Source organism: Suncus etruscus, chromosome 8, assembly GCF_024139225.1.
Source record: "Suncus etruscus isolate mSunEtr1 chromosome 8, mSunEtr1.pri.cur, whole genome shotgun sequence".
NCBI lineage: Eukaryota > Metazoa > Chordata > Mammalia > Eulipotyphla > Soricidae > Suncus > Suncus etruscus.
This window is the reverse complement of record NC_064855.1, coordinates 39,073-56,485: the sequence shown is the minus strand read 5'-3', so window position 1 is coordinate 56,485 and position 17,413 is coordinate 39,073. Positions and strand designations below refer to the sequence as shown.

Sequence of the window (17,413 nt, the reverse complement as noted above, 5' to 3'; positions counted from 1 at the left end):
ACAAGAATCTGCAGTTGGCTGTCCTTTCCTATTAATGGAATGATCTTTATTTTTATCTGCCTGACTCTTGGAAAGCTGTCAACAGAAGCAATCGGTCCTTTGGTCCCTCATCCTGAGCAGCCTTCAATACCCTAAGAGCACTGAAACCAAGAGCTCTATACCAGCACTCTTTAGGTCTCTTACATCACAGTGTTAGTCTTGGTGAAAAGAAGTTCCATATCCAGATTCATCCTTAGTGTGGGGTGGTGGGAGGGGCAAGAGAAAGACAAAGGGACAGTCAGCGGAGAACTTGTGGCCATCCTGTAATTCTCCACAAAGGAAGATGATGCCTCTTGACATTGCCTTTCAGAATACCAAAGGTAGGCCATGAACATCTGGTGCCTACCCAGCCAGCACCACCATTCCTGTGAACATCCCAACCAGCGTGACCACCATCCTTGCCAACACTTCCAACCACCAGACCCACATCACCATCCCCACTGCCAATGCTCCCTGACCAAGCAACACTCCCCTTAATGTATCTAATGAGTCAACCTGCAGTGAAGTGGCAACATTATGGGACCAGATGTAGGTGGGAGAGAAAAGGAACACCCATTTGTTTGTTTAAAACTTATTTTACAAAAAAAATCCATGGTTTCTTGGAATGTCTTTATTCCCAACTTAGTTTTACCCAAAACAGTTATTTCCCAACATCCTTTTTTCACTAAACCTTTTCGAATGTAAAATTGCACCTGGATAGATACTTTGTCTTTCAATCTTCCCACCTCTTGAATTTAAATGCACAAATAAAGGTCAGTTAGGTGGGTTAGGGATAGGGTCAGGTTTAGGGGTTAGGATTAGTGTTTAGAGTTGGAGTTGAGTTTGGAGTTAGGGTTAGGGACAGAGTCAAAGTTAAGGTTAGAAGATTAAGGATTAGAGGGTTAGGGTGAGGGGTTAGGGTTGGGGTTGAGTATGGGGTTAGAGTCAGGGTCTGGATCAGGATTAGGGTAAGAGGGGTTAGGGTCAGAGTCAAGGGTAGGGGTAGGGTCAGGGTTAGGGTTTTCTCTTGTGTTCTCTTTGTCTTCTGAAACTCGTGAGAAGGCCAAGAAAGGCCCAGCTGAAACTATTTCCTAGTGGTGCCCAAGATGAAATTCCAAGAAAGACTGAGTGAATACTGGCTACCAGAGGCGCCCCAGCAGCAGAAAGGTACCTCCTTTGTCTGTGAAGGCAGATGGGGGAATCTACCCCTTCTGTCTGATTAGCCATTGGGAGAGGCCGAGTGGACCCATTGCCTTTGTATGTGTCTCTTTCTCCTGTAATGTCCTGAGAAGGCCAAGAAAGACTTCACAAAAAATATGGCCATATAGGCCCCCTGGGCTGACCACTTAATCCAGGGGACCAAGATCCCCCCCACACCAGGCGGGTCTTCAGGGCCATGCCTGGTTAATCGTGCCCTGCGGGGAGGGGGTGAGAAATTCCTCCCTATGCATCCAAAAACTACAGAAGCACGGCTGGGCTCAGAACACTCCGCATGCCAGGATTTCTGGGTGTGTTTGACTGGTATGTTGGGGGCTCTGAGCAGAACAGCTAGCCATAGGCCCCCTGGGCTGACCACTTAGTCCAGGGGACCAGTGGAATAGGCTTGATTTCTCAGAGATCGTCCCCCAGACATACAATTACCTAATTTTTGACAAAGGAGCAAGAAATCCTAAGTGGAGCAGGGAAAATCTTTTCAACAAGTGGTGCTGGCAGAACTGGTTAGCCACTTGCAAAAAAGTGAACATAGACCCCCAGTTAACATCATGTACGAAGGTAAAATCCAAATGGATTAAAGGCCTTGATATCAGACCGGATACCATAATGTATAACAACACGTCGGTAAAACACTCCATGACATTGAGACTAAAGGCATCTTCAAGGAAGAAACAGCACTTTCCAAACAAGTGGAAGCAGAGATCAACAGATGGGAATACATTAAACTGAGAAGCTTCTGCACCTCAAAAGAAACAGTGCCCAGGATACAAGTCACCCACCAAGTGGGAGAAACTATTCACCCAACACCCTTCAGATAAGGGGCTAATATCCAAAATATAGAGGGCATTGACAGAACTTTACAAGAAAAAAACATCTAATCCCATTAAAAAATGGGGAGAAGAAATGAAAAGACACTTTGATAAAAAAAAAGAAATAGAAATGGCCAAAAGGCACATGAAAAAATGCTTCTCGTCACTAATCATCAGGGAGATTCAAATCAAAACAATGATGAGATACCACCTCACACCGCAGAGATTGGCGCACATCACAAAGAATGAGAACAATCAGTACTGGCAGGGATGTGGAGAGAAAGGAACTCTTAACCACTGCTGGTGGGAATGCCAACCTTTATGGAAAGTGATATGGAGATTCCTTCAAAATCTGGAAATTGAGCTCCCATTCGACCCAGCTATTCCACTCCTAGGGATATACCCTAAGAACATAAGAATACAATACAAAAACCCCTTCCTTACATCTATATTTATTGCAGCATTATTTACCAAAGCAAGACTCTGGAAACAACCAAGATGCCCTTCAACAGATGGCTAAAGAATGTGGTACATATACAAAATGGAATATTATGCAGCCATCAGGAGAGATGAAGTCATGACATTTTCCTATACATGGATGTACATGGAATCTATTATGCTGAGTGAAATAAGTCAGAGAGAAAGAGAAAGATGGAGAATGGTCTCACTCATCTATGGGTTGTAAGAAAAATGAAAGACATTTCTCAACAATTTTCAGAGACAAAAGAGAGGAGGGGAGCTGGAGAGATAGCACAGCAGTGTTTGCCTTGCAAGCAGCTGATCCAGGACCTAAGGTGGTTGGTTCAAATCCCGGTGTCCCATATGGTCCACTGTGCCTGCCAGGAACTATTTCTGAGCAGATAGCCAGGAGTAACCCCTGAGCACAGCCAGTGTGGCAAAAAAAAAAGAGAGGACGACTGGACGTTACAGCCAACCTCATGATTCTCACCACAAAGAGTGATGAGTTTAGTTAGAGAAATAACCACATTGCGAACTATCCTAACAATGAGAATATATGAGGGAAGTGGAAAGCCTGTCTAGAGTACAGGTAGGGGCAGGGAGGGGAGGAGAAATATCTGGGTCATTGGTGATGGGAATGTTGCACTGGTGATGGGGGGTTGTCACCTGATATTACTGAACCCAACCACAATTATGCTTGTAACCAAACTGTTTAAAAAATATTTAAAAAAACTAAAGGAATTTTTATCAAATATATGCAATATATTTGCAAATAAGAGCAAGCAATATTGTTTGAAAGAAAACATGGTTCTATGATAAAGTAGGCACAGTGAGATCTATCTTTGGGCTTTTTTGTGGGGGAAGGGACCTTTGGCCGCTGGCTTCTTGAATTCTCTCTAGATTTTACTATTCTATTATTAACTCTGATTATTCAGTTCCTCGGAGTCTGGGGTCTTTTTATCTTCTCTTTCATATACTTTCCTGTGAACCGACAATAGAAACTAGTCAGGAATACAGTCAGAAATAGACCAGACCTCATGTCACACCCCACAAAGTGATCAGAAACACAATATTCTAAGTGGTTGACCAGAATGCACTGGGAAATTTATTCCAGGAAGGTTTAGGTTGTCTCTAGAGGAATCGCCAGTCATGCTTTCTTTTTAGAGTGTTCCTGATGTCTGTTAATGGTGTTAATTCAAATACAAGAAAAGATAAATGTCACACGTTGTTTTCTTGTTCCCAGGTCCACAAGATATTTGCATTTATGGACTCTCCAGTTGTAATATTATTTTTTTCCTCCCACTGGGACAGTTTTGATGTCGTGCTCCATGGCATGGGTTCCTTCTCTGCTAGGTCAGAGACTATGGAGAAATTCCCTCCTTTATTTAACCCCACCCTTTTTTTTTTTTTGCCTTCCTAATCACACCAGAGACCAATCTAGTAAATCACCTTAAAGAACCTACTTGTGGGGCTGGAGAGATAGCACAGCGGTGTTTGCCTTGCAAGCAGCCGATCCAGGACCTAAGGTGGTTGGTTCGAATCCCTGTATCCCATATGGTCCCCCGTGCCTGCCAGGAGCTATTTCTGAGCAGATAGCCAGGAGTATCCCCTGAGGGCTGCAGGGTGTGGCCCAAACCCCTGCCCCCCAAAAAAGAACCTAGTTGCTAAATCAGAGAACCAGGAAAAACATAAACTCTCTTTTCTAAGGAGGGTGAAAGATGTTCCCTTTATTATTTTGTTTCTCAAATTTCTGGTCCTTTGCTCTTAAAATAGCCTGTACTTTGGGAGAGAATAAATTGTGAAAATACCCTTTTTTTTTAAAGAGTAATATGGGAAAGGGGCTCTGAGGAACTAGAAATTTGGAAGAAGAGAGGCTGGAAAATTCAAAACGACAAAAGTCTCAGGGCCCATCCCCATGTAAACATGGAGAGCCCAGAAAGCATAAAGGAAACAGAGAACTTAATTATCATATAAACCACCACTTACTTCAGATTCAACCTGAGTGATCTATTTGCTGGACTTCTACAAACAACATATCAAAGGCTGATATGAGCTGACTTTGCAACTATTGCTCATAGAAGGGCAAACATTATGTTTGTAGTCTGAACCTAAATTGTCTGCTAAAAAATTTCCAGAATGCTGAGCAATAGTCTTGTGGGCAGGGTGTATGCCTTGTGTGTGGCCAACCCAGGCTTGATTCCTGGCCTCCCATATTCTCCCTTGAGCCCTTCAAGAGTAATTCTTTTTTTCTTTTTTTTTAATTTTTTTGTTTTGAATTATGAGAACAAAAGATGCAAAGAAAGGGGACAAGTTAAAGTTACAGTGGAAGGACAATCAGCCATAACATAATTCTCAGAAGAAGTCCCCTTGCTGATATCTTAACTTTGAACTTTCAGCCAAAGAACGTTAAGATAAATAAAACAGAATCCATGTACAATTACTTTGTCCCTCAAGTCCCCAGATTTGCACATTATAATATTTCTTAACAGCACACAAGGCAATATAAAGCCATAAAACTTATGTAACTCCTTAAACATTAGAGGCATAGTATTTTTTACATTTCCATGTACATGCATATTAGCTTAAGTTAACCTCAAATTTTAAGTGGGTGCATTTAACCTCAAATTTTAAGTGGGTGCATTTTAAGGATTAGAGTCAAAGGAGCACAGTAAAAACGGTGTTAGAGTGGCAATTGTTGTTTGCATAGGCCCACCAAAATATGAGAGACATGGAAAGGAATAACCTTGGCCTAAATACAAAGAGATCCTACCCCTGAAGTTTCCTGGCATAAGACCAACTCTAGGTCTCAGGCAAGTTATCGTTCGATCCAAGACATTGTCCGTAGTGCCAACACATTTTTCACACAGTCTCTGCTGTTAGTATCATGTTTCTGTATTAAAGATTCTGGAATCTGCATATCCTACATTGAAGTCATGATGTGGAATGTCTTCTCGTTTCACCTCACCATGAAAGGGCAATGCAGGAAGCCCTGTCCTGTAAGCAGGTCGTTATTAAGTCTTCTCATTGTTAAGGGAAGTCTCTTTTCAGCAGGACGATGTCTGAGCAGTGGTAGGGTCTTCCGTGGTAGAGGATTGCTTCCAGGTAATGTTATAGACAAACCTCCTTGCTCTGCTCAGGAATCACACCTGGTAGTGCTTAGGGGACCATATCAGATACTGGATATCAAACTAGGGTTAACCACATGCAAGGCCAGTGCTTCACCTGCTGTACTCTGGCCCCTATCTATCTTTTATTTTAAAGGAACCATGATTTACAAAGCTATTGTTAGTTGAGTTTTAGGTATCTAATATTTAAAACCAATCTCACCACCAGTATCAGTACCTATTATTACTAGTGCTTCCATCCTCCATCACCCCCTGCCACCTTGACAGGCAAAGTTCAGTGGTTGCAATTTAGATCTCACGTTTTCAGTGTTGAGTCTGTGCCTTGGATTTATAGCTATACTACTCTCCTACATCCTCAATATAACCGAAGCCCTGACCCCTGTTCCATTCATTCTCTTTCTCATCTTCCTTTCTGCTTTGTTTTCTTTCTTTCTCTTTTTTTCCTCTCTATGTTCTGGGGTCAAGAGTGATCCCCTTTTACTACATTATATTTCCTCATCCATCTACTCTATATACACCAGATGAGTGAGCTCATCCCGTGTTTGTTCTTCTGACTCCACTCAATATGTGAACATGTTATAGTTCCAACTAGGCCACAGCAATTTGCGTGATTTCATTGTTCTTTGCAGATGTACTATATCTTCATAATTTCTTCATCTGTCATTGACTACCTAGGCTGATTTCATGTCTTAGCTATTGTTCTAAGTGCAGCAATGAATAATGGTGTGTATAAAATCTTTTGCATGAGCAAACAATATAATTTAAATGCACATCATGATTTCTTTTATCTGTGGATTATTTTAAGAGAATATATTTAATTTCCAAACATATCCAACAGATAAAAATTTTCAGTTACTTCTTTTTTGGCCATGCCCAGTGGTGATCAGGGTTTACTCCTGGTTCTATTCTCAGGGTACAATATGAGTACTGGGAATTGAATTTGGGTCAGCCACATGCAAGGCGGGTGCTTTATCAGCTTGTTATGAACAAAGAGAGAAAATTTCCTTTCTCTAAACCCTCACACTTCTTTCCCTGAGAGATGCCTTCAGTTTCTTTAGACAAATGTTGACCCATTCTGATGGGACGGAAATGTAAATGTGCACAAAGTAGTCCATGCCACCCTGATGGTGTTTTGAGCAGATTTTCCTACCTGTCCACGCCGCCCTGTTGGGGTTTGACTGGCGTCTTATGATCAGGTCCTCGAGGTTCGTCTGGTTCTGTCCAACTGGGAGTCCGTACTCTACGTCCACGTTGAGGCGCCACTTGTCCTGACCTGCAGGACTCCGTTATTCGCGGGTGTAGAGGGGTCCCAGCCTGAAAAGAGAATGGGGAGAAAGAAGGGGGCCAAGCAACACGAGGCTTGTCAAGGCTCTGTTTATTGATTGGTACAGGCTTCTTTTAAGGACAATTTTTACAGGGGGTGGAGAGAAAGCAGGATAAACAGCCCACATTACAAAGGTCTCCTTACAGCTAATCTTTACATACCATCTTTACATAAGGGGCACGGAACATCTCAAGGTTAGTGAGGTTTCGAGGATGTCATGAGCTTCCTGGAATGTATGCCTGATAGGAAACTGTGATATTTCTTAGGGCTCTGGGGCTAGCCAATGCCTTAGGTTTTGTACTCTTGCCACACAAGACTGGTATGCACTGTTTAATTCCATATTGGTCTCTGACACAGAGTTTTGAGCTGGTAAAAGTTTTGCACCCTGTTCAGTGACACACACCCACATGGCCTGGTGCATATTCATAGCCATTTATTTGAACAAGGGAGGAAATAGGACAGAGAATGACAGAGAATATCTTCCCCTTCCTCTCTCCTCTGATTCCAATGATCAGGACTCCCCAGCCATCACAAAGAATGCTCAATCACAAAGCCAGCTGTAGCTAGTGAGGCTGCCATGGTCCCCTAATCCTGGCAGATGTGATTTCAGAGCACACAGCCCAGAAGTAACCAAAGCATCATCGGGTGTGAACCCAAAACCAAAAATAAATACATAAAATTACATTGGGAAGGACCAGAGTGGGTATCCAGTGACTGTGCAGACTTTGCAGGAAGGAATTTCAAGTTCTTTCTCTGGCACCACGTGGTCTTCTGAGCACAAAATTGAAAGTAACAGCAAGACAACTCAAAAATCTACCAAATCTTATTCAGTAGGTGAATTTCTACAATACAATTGCTATATTTTCTGGCATATAAGACGACCCTCTGCTCTTCTGTTAAAATATAGGGTTTGGTCTATATTCTCTCTATAAGACTATGTCTCTTTTAATGCACACCAAATGGAAATTTAAAAAATGTTAGAGAAAAAGAGTAGAACCCCCAAAGGTTAACAGTATATGTTCAATAAAGCTAGACTGGAGTGACAATGATCATTTTTATATTTGTCATTTGTAGTGAGTGACTTTGATTTTTTAATTGTGACTACAGTGAGAGCAGGGAAAGGGGACTCCTCCAAGAGCAGCTGGCTGGAGTGCAGTGATCAATAGGATAGCTAAAGGAAGACAGGGTGCCTCCTCGGAGTCCCATAAAAGCTAAACAGGACTGAGCACAGGAGAGCCAGCTAGATGAGATGTGGTGCTCGGTAACTCACCTCCTGTGTGCCCTGAAAGATGAATCAGGACTAGTAGTGGACTGATTGATGACGCCTGGCAGCTGGGCGGGATGCAGAGGTAAGAGGGGGACAGATCACTTGTCCCTGAAGCTGGAGTAAGTTTCAGAATGCAGTATACTGGATTATAGGAGGAGACCCTAACTTTTAAAAATTAAAACGTCGTCTTATATGCTGGAAAATACGGTATTCAGAGAAGGAGTACTCAGTGTCTTGAAAGGTACTATTCAGATGATTTTAACCATCAAAAAAGTCACTCTGGGGGCCCGAGAGATAGCGTTTGCTTTGCAAGTAGCCAATCCAGGACCTAAGGTGGTTGGTTTGAATCCCAGCGTCCCATATGGTCCCCTGTGCCTTCCAGGAGCTATTTCTGAATAGATAGCCAGGAGTGACCACTGAGCACCACCAGGTGTGGCCCAAAAACCAAAATAAACGAACAAACCAAAAAAAGTCACTTTGGGTGCAGACTCACCTCTGTTGCCCTCCCCCATAAAAAGAACCAGCCAATATCAACTTTAGCTCTACTGAGTCTGAATTGGGAGCTGAATTGCCCGCAGTGCAGGAAGAGTCTGTTCTGGGGAAGGGACCCCTGCAGCTTCAGCTGGCATAGAATCTGTGTTCCAGGAACTTTTGGCACTTTTGAGGGAAACTCATTTACTTCTGGCAAGAAAAGAAGAAGGGAAAGGGCCTGGGTCCTTTCTCTCTGCCATTCTCTGTTCTATTTTCACTTTAGTTCAAATAAATGAATGTGGTTCTACACCACATCTCTATGGATGGCTGACATTGGACAGGGTATGTCCTGCCAGCAGAAGGCACATGCTCTAAATTGTGGAGAATTTGTCCCATGTCCAATCTTCAGAACGTGGGGGATCCAAGTGAGTCCACACTAATGAAAAAATGTCTCAAATACTGTTGTCTGGGGAAGAAAATCAGAATGATGACAGCCCAGAATTCTGCCTTCTCCAGGTATTTCTCATGAACTCATCTTTCAGGTGTTATGTGGTACTTGTCTTTATTGCTGTAGTGCTCACTGGATTTTTTTTATTTTTTTTAATGTGAGATCTCTTTTTGTATGGTTGTGGTGTTTCACTTCCTTTTTCCCTTTTCTCTATCAAACTGAGGTTGAGAGCCTCAAAAAGCACTCTGCCCATTTTCGGCTTATTTGATTTTTACCCCATTTTATTGCTCTTCTTTTCTTCAAACAAAACCACATAACTTGAACTATCTAGTACTGCCTCTCAAATAGAAGGGGAAAGAGTGGAGGTTATCAAGACCAAACAGTTGTATTATCACTAAGTAGTAAGCTAGACACAGAGGGGACCACCTATACTAGCAGCCTGGGGGTTGAGGGTGGGGGATATGGGATGCAAGATGGGAACGGGGTTTGAAGGAGGACAACGTTGGTGATGGAAATTCCCCTGACACATTGTTAATATGTACTTAAAATATTACTGTGAAAGATATGTAAGCCACTTTAGTCAAAATAAAATTATATAAAGAAAATCCCACCTCTGCAGTGCTCCCAAGAGAGAACCCACCTTGCCTTGTTCCATCTGTCTCCCATCTGCAGAACCCATCAGAAGTTACCCCACTTTGTCCCCTGGGCCCCCCAGATATTTGCTCCCTAATGTTGTAATCAGGTATTGCAGGACAAGGATCTGTAAACCTCTAAGTATTGTCCAAACCCTGTCTTGAAGTGGATGGGGCCTTGTGTAGTCCCCAATCCTATGTTTCAGTTTTGAACCCTTCCCTGACACTGAACTCACAGACAACTCATGCCGTCAGGTACATTTATCTTAGTTATTCAGAAATGCTACTTAGGTGCTTTCCACATGTTTCCTCAGAAAGGAGCAGGTGGTGGATAGCTGGTTAAGATGTGCTGATCAAAGTTAGAATCATCAAGACCAAGCCGGAAGTAGCTGGGCAGGGATTATGCTCTTCTTTGTTGCTCACGGCTGTGATTTTTCTACAGGACTTTGGGCAATGGGATTTGCTGCTGCTGTCACCAGGTAAGGGGGCAGGATAGAGGGACAGAAGTGCAAGCCCCTCAGGTCCTGGGGGTCTCAGAGATGTCTTAGAAAGGAATCTGGGACTGGGTGTATTTGCTGGCACTCCTTCAGGGGTCCTGGCCTCTATAGTTTGTTCTTTTCTTATTTTTTCTCTTTTCTTTTGTTCTTTTGTTCTTGTTTGCTGTCTTGTGTTTATTTTGGGGGCTACACAGTTGTTACTCAGATCTTCTTCCTTATTCAGTGGTCTTGGGTCACCCCTAGGGCTCTGGATGAGCCTGACCCTGACCCTCTCCTTTGTGTGCTTGAGACTTGGTGACCTTTCCTGATGTGGCTGTGAGTTTCTCCCCAGAGGAGTGGCCAGGCCTGAACATCTCTCATCTCAGAGGAAGCTCTGCAGAGATGTGATGCTGGAGATCTATGAGCACCTGTAGGCAGTAGGTGAGAGCTGCCCTGGCACCGCTGCTGAGGGCTATAATCTGGGGTGACAGCACGGTGACTGGATTTGCAGGGATATGGGCTCAACAGAGGACATGATTCTACTGAACCCAAGGTCAAGCCCTTCCCTACTGTTCTTTTTTGTTTTAGAATTTTTTATTTTGTTTTGTTTTGAGGACACATCTGGCTATGCTTAGATGTTACTCCTGGCTTTGCACTCAAAAATCACTCCTGGAAGGCTCAGGGGACCATATGAGATGCCAGGAATTGAACCTGGTTCTGTCCATGGTCGTCTGCATGCAAGGTAAACACCCTATGTCTGGGCTATCTCTGGCCCCACTTCCCTATTCTGATCCCAGCCTCTGACTTTATTTCTCAGGTGATTCCAACTTTATATTTGTAAATGTCTTTTCAGGGCCTAGTGATAGACATTATTTAGGGGGTTTGCTATATCTGGGCCAAACTGGGTTGGATCCTCAGCTCTGCATATACTCCTCTAAGCCTGACAGCGTCCTCCCAGAGCACAGACCCAGAAGTCGACCCTGATTACTGTGGGTGTGGCAAAAACTGATGTGTTTTCATGAACCAGGTGATCTTAGCCTCACCTGTTTCAAGGATCACTCCTGATGGGTATTGGGATCATCTTAATTGCTAGTGATCATCCCTGAGTTGTCCTGTTTATGGTCCTGTGCTCTCCTCTCTACTATTGTTTCAGTCCTAATGAGATGCAAAGTTTATGAGTTAATTTCTCTTCACGATTTCAAAAGTTCCACTCAGTACCTCGGGTTTCCCCAGTGCTTATTGGGACATTATTTTGGGCTGGTATCAAATTTGATGTTCCTGCATGCAGAGCATGTTACCCAATACATTGTGTCCTTCCGCAGGCCATGGATAATTTAACTTTTTATGTTTGTTTTTGTATTTGGACTATACAGGAAATCCAATGGCTTGTGCCCATATATGTACCCAGAAATCCCTTCTTGTGGATGGAGCTTGGTGGAAGCTGTATAGTTCCTGGGATCGAATCATTGTCCACTCTGATCATGTCACATGCCCTAACTTCCACCAGTATCAGTCCAGCCTCTTCTTTTTAAGATATCAATTGGGATGAATGTCTTTCTGTCTAGTGGATACATACCCAAAAGAGGGTTTGCCTTGTCATGTGGCAGCTCAATTTTGAGGACAGTGAGAATCCTCCATATGAGTTTCCATAGGGGTTGGATCAGGTAGCATTCCCACCAGGAGTGGAGGAGAGTTCCTTTCTGACCACAATTTTGCCAGCAGAGATTGCTCCCAGTATTTTTCATATGTGCTATCTTCACTGATCTAAGATGATATCTCATTTGTCTTGATTTGTCTTTGATATTGTCTTGATTTGGATTTTCCTATGATAAGTTGTCAGGCTCACTGGATGGCATGCCAGATAAGGGTATGCTGTTCTCAGTGGTCAAAGACAAGACAAGAAGGTGACTCTGTGCAAGCTTTATTTGCCTCATTGTTAGGCCCATAAATTTCTGGATGAGGAGTTGGTTTAATTGCATGGGCAAAAGGATTTACACACTGCTATTTATTGCAGCACTCAGCACAATAGCTAAGACTTGGAATCAGCCTAGATGTCTAACAATCAAGGAGGGATCCTGAAGTTGTGGTGCATATATACAATGGAATACTGCAGAGCTGTAAGAAATGATGCCATCATGCAAGTTGCAACAACATGGATAGAACTAGAATCTTCTAGTTAAATCTTATGTTAAATGAAATAAGCCAAATGAATACATTCAGAGTGACAGTAGTTAGAATAACTGCATGCAGAAACACAATAGTCTAATTGGTTGTTATCTTGAACACCAGTGGCTTCAGAGTAGAAGGAAACAAAAAAAGCTAATATTTTCTTTTATACATCTAAGAGGCCTGCAGCCTGAAGACAGCTGTTTAGCTTGACCAGGTGTTCAATTAACTGTTCTTTATAAAAAGTCTGTAATAATGTTCTAATGCTTTTACCCGCAGAAACAAGTGCAAAATATGATTGGAAGCCATGGACTCTCACTATGGTGCTCACTGTAAGAATGTTTTAGTGTCTTAAATTTAATGTCTATAATTTTCTTTAATCTTTTTATTCACAGTGGTTCTTGGTGATGTATGTTGTCATCCTCTAATATAGCACTATAGTGCTTTATTATATTAGATTCCCAATATTCTCATTATGATGTCTTGATATTCAAATCTATTCACTTTCCATTTTATTATGCCTGCTCTTATGATCTAATGTTAACATCCACTATATAGACATCTTTGCCATTGGAATGGGCAACTGTATGTCAGGCACTCTTGTTATAGTGCTCATTTATTGATATTCCCCCTCTCCAATGCTAATCTTCCCTGGATAGTGATATCTACCCACAGCTGAAAGGGGTCTGTGGTTGGTAATTAAGGAGTTTCCTGAGGAGAGAACTGAGACAGGAGACACAGGAAAGATGCAGAGCAGCAGGAAAGAGGCTGCTTAGCTTAGAGACCATGTGAATAAAAAGCACATTGCAATTAGGGCCTTATAATAAGGCTGGATGTCTCCTGAAACTTCAACTGACTACCTGTGGATCATTTTTTTGCTGTCACCCTACACCTACAGACCTGCCAGCTGAAGGGGCTGCAGGCGCTAGGCCAAGCTGAAAAAGGCCTCATCACCATCCACACCACTAGGACTTTATAATTAATAATTAATACAACAATTAAGTATGTTTTTGCAATTTATTTTCAATTCCAATATCTAATAGCTTACTATTAGGTAATAATGCCCATGTTTTCGATTTGCTTTCCAGAAAGGAACCTGGATGCTCAAGACCTGTTAGAGGTATTTCATGGTGTAGACTCCTGTTGCAAGTCAGCCCTTGATGGGGTTGACTGATGGAGGGATGGAGGATGAGGTCTTTCCCCTCCAGCTCGGTGCACGCATCTGCCACCCTGTTCAGCTGGCGGTCCTGAGGTGAAGCGGCGGGTAAAAGGCTAGCAGACAGTAAGGCTTGTGTAAATTCAGCTTTATTTGGAGGACAATACTGAAGCCAAAAGCCTCAGCATCAGTTTCAGCCAAAAAGCTTCTCGCCTTCCACAGATCCTTGCTTTTATCCCCCAGAATCAGGTACCACCCGATGGTGGGAGCAAAATTAGGTACCACCCTAGGGTGGGAGCAGAATGCCAGGTCACACCCTAGGGTAGGGCACAATCACCGAACAGGGTAGGTTCAGTAACATAATAATCCCATTGAAATGTTTACATACACAACAGACTCCCTTTAGAGTGCTCACTGCCATATTACTCATTATTTCAGACTTGAAAATTATGATTGCTTTAAGAATGTCTTATGCACAATCTAACCCAGGAACCCTTTTCTTCATCAAAGTTTACCGTTATCAATGATAATTTGCCTAGGAATTGGAAAACCTTTTCATCTGACCTGTTTGATATTTTTTAAGTGTTCTATCCTCCTATTCTATCTGGGTCAGTTTTTCTTTCTCTTTTCTTTTCTTTTCTTTCTTACTTTTTTTGGGGGGGGGATTTTTGGGCCACATTCAGTGATGCTCAGGGTTTTACTCCTGGCTATGCACTCAGAAATCGCTCCTGGCTTGGCTGACCATATGGGACATCGGGGGATTGAACTGTGGTTCGGCGTGCAAGACAAATGTCCTACTGCTCTGTGCCACCCCTCTAGCCCCTGGGTCAGTTTTTCTACTGCAACCTATGGATCCATCTTCATTGTCTATGTGTTTGTGTGAGTGTATGTGTGGTGGCCCTCTCTATGTCTGTCTAATGTCCATCTTATTCATAAGGCCTATGTTGTATACAGCACTTCCCTTTTTCCCCTTCTCTGCTCACCACTTTACAAATCTTTTTGTTTCTTTCTCTTTTTTGTCTTTTGGACCACACCAGGTGGCACTCATAGGTTACTTCTAGCTCTGTGCTCAGAAATTATCCCTGGCAGGCTCAGGGAACCATATGGGATACTGGAAATTGAATCCAGGTCTATCCTGGGTTGGCTGCATGCAAATCAAATGCCCTACTGCTGTGTTATCACTCTGTCCTTTCGTTATCTCACCCTTGATCTACTATTTCTCTCTCTATAACCCTTCTTATCCCAAGTTTTTAACTCTTCAGGAACCAGAAAGTTCCCCCCCCCCATCCCAACCTGCTGCCAGTCTAGTCCCAAAGTGAAAGAAAAGCCACCCAGCCCGCCTTTGTCTGAGAAGTTGCCACCACTCCTGCTAATTTGCTCTTGGTGGCTTTATTTTTTCCACTTCCCTTTGCTGTGGACTATTGCTCACTACTGGATTCAGGTTTTGAGAGGCCCTTGAGGATATTTCCTGATCCGTGACTGCTGTGAGAGAAAAGCAGGGTGTGAGCTCTGAGTGTTTTAAGTACACTATGGTTTGCTGGTGATCCAACCCAGTCATCCTTGTGCCAAGCAAATGCCCTACTGGATGTGCTATCACTCTGGCCCCATCAAGCCCCTCCTTTTTTCTGACTTTAATCTATCTGCTTAGGACCTGAGTAGAAGGACAAGACAATGCAACTGGAATAAAGTTTAATACTTTAATCCATCTGCCAACAAGTACCTCATACTGGCCAGCCAGGACCACCTCCTGAAGTAGATGAGCCCCGCCCAAGGTCATGAGGAAGATTATATAGGAAAAGAATATAAGGAGATTCCAGATTTCTGATGATCCTTAAAATGATTGGCTATTGTCTAGAGCAGTGGTTGGCAAGCTGCGGATTTCTGTGTGGATACTTGCATGCAGAATATTCTTAATAAAAACTTACTGAAACTAAAAACAGTGTACCATCCTATGTATTTTAGGTTTTAAAAAATGTGGCTCTCAAAATAAATGTCAATCGTGGTTTTGGCGAGATTTGGCTCAGTTGAAAAAAAAGTTGCCGACCACTGGTCTAAGGGTATCTTTTGACAGCTTCCTTGTCCTTCCCTGATAGGCTACCTGGCATAGCCAACTGACTTGGGGTGGTGTCTATGGAAATAGCCTTATGAAGACCCACACCATGTGGTTTTTACAAAAGGCTCTCTCTGCTAAGAACCTAAAGAAGCCTGCCATGTGGCCTTTAAAAAATGACATTCCTCCTTGTTTAGAACACAGGTCAGAACAATATCTACATTTAATAAACACTTTTTATTAATTAAATACTTCCATAAATACCTTGATTACAAAGTTGTTCATGATTGAGTTTCAGTCATACAATGTACATCCCCTTTAACAGTACCCACTTCTTGCCATTGATATGCCCAGTTTTCCTTCTGCCCTCTCACTTGCCTCTGAACAGACATTTTATTTCTCTCTCTTTCATTTTTTCCTTTTTAGACACTGGGTTGTGTTGTGTATGTAAACATTTCCATGGGATTATTATGTTACTGACCCTAACTTGATCGGTGATTGTGCCCTACCCTAGGGTGTGACCTGGCATTCTGCTCCCACCCCAGGGTGGTACCTGATTCTGATGTATAAAAGCAAGGGTCTGTGGAAGGCAGGGACTTTTTTGGGGAGGACTGATCTTGGGACTTTTGGCTTCAGCCTTGTCCACTGAATAAAGCTGATATCTTCTGAATCCTGACTACCTGTTAGCTTTATACCCACCGCATTCACCTCAGAACCACCAGCTGAATAGGGTGGCCAACGTGTGCTCCGAGCTGGAGGAGAAAAATATCATCCTCCCATCAGTCAGCCCCATAAAGGACTGACTTGCAACATAATGGTGCTCAAACAGGCTGAACCTGGACCCTCAATTGCTGCAGATGCCAGCGCCTCTAAGCAGCTTCTTTGTGGAGTCCGGGAACCTTTCACAGGGAAAGAGTGGGAACATGAAATGGACGGAAAAACGGAACAATATTGTAGAAATAAATTACCACACACAATGCATGGGGACTCGCGTCTGGAAAGACGAAGACAAATTTATTTTTTGAGCTGGGTGGCTTTTAAGGGGTGTGCTCTGGAATGCGGGGTGTAATTTTGGAGATCAAAGAAAGTGGGAGATGGTCAGGGAAGCAGAATGGAAGGCCATGGCTAAAATCTGCATATTAAAGAACCGATACTGAAGGTAAAAAGAAGTTCTGTTGTGGGTTAGCTTTTTTTTGGGTAAGCAGGAGAAACCAGGTAATTTTCAGGGAAGTGGGAAGAAAGAGGAATGTTTTAGAGTTTTGAGGAAAACCAAAAATTGCTTTCATCATGAGCTAAGTTTTGGAAAAAACATGATCTTGGCACCAAGGTAGCAGAAATCACAAAGAACTGGTCAGTGGGAGACTTTTGGCGGGATTTGATACTGTCCTCCTTTGTTAGAAAAAAATACTGAGGCCTGATTTTTAATAATGGTCAAAAATAAAGAGAGAGATAGTCACAGCCACGTTTAGAATGATAGCCAAACAATCCACGCAAAGTGTCTACTGATTTGACTACTCTAAGCGGACCTTTTCGGCAAATAATTCTTTTTCAGGAGTGCTAAAGAAGGCTAAAAAGCACTTCTGATGTGTGCCCTTCCTGAGGGGGTGTAACACTCAATAACTGTAAGTGAACTGCTTTATTGGAAATTCCCTCTGGTGACCATTAGATGGTTTCTGTGGTTAGTCATGTGGATTGTGCCACCTATTTTATACACATTGGTTCTACATTAGTCAAGTGGATTATTCCATATTGTTTTGAAGCAATTGGTTTGGCACTAAGAAAAATCATTGCCATTGG

General features: G+C 42.7%; 1 protein-coding gene across 1 annotated transcript in view; it reads left to right on the top strand.

The window, feature by feature from the left end:
• The window catches only part of LOC126016392 (zinc finger protein 133-like), a gene marked incomplete at its 3' end in the record, with an annotated part of 67,001 nt that overhangs the window by 15,533 nt on the left and 34,055 nt on the right, over positions 1–17,413 (top strand). The window lies entirely within an intron of this gene.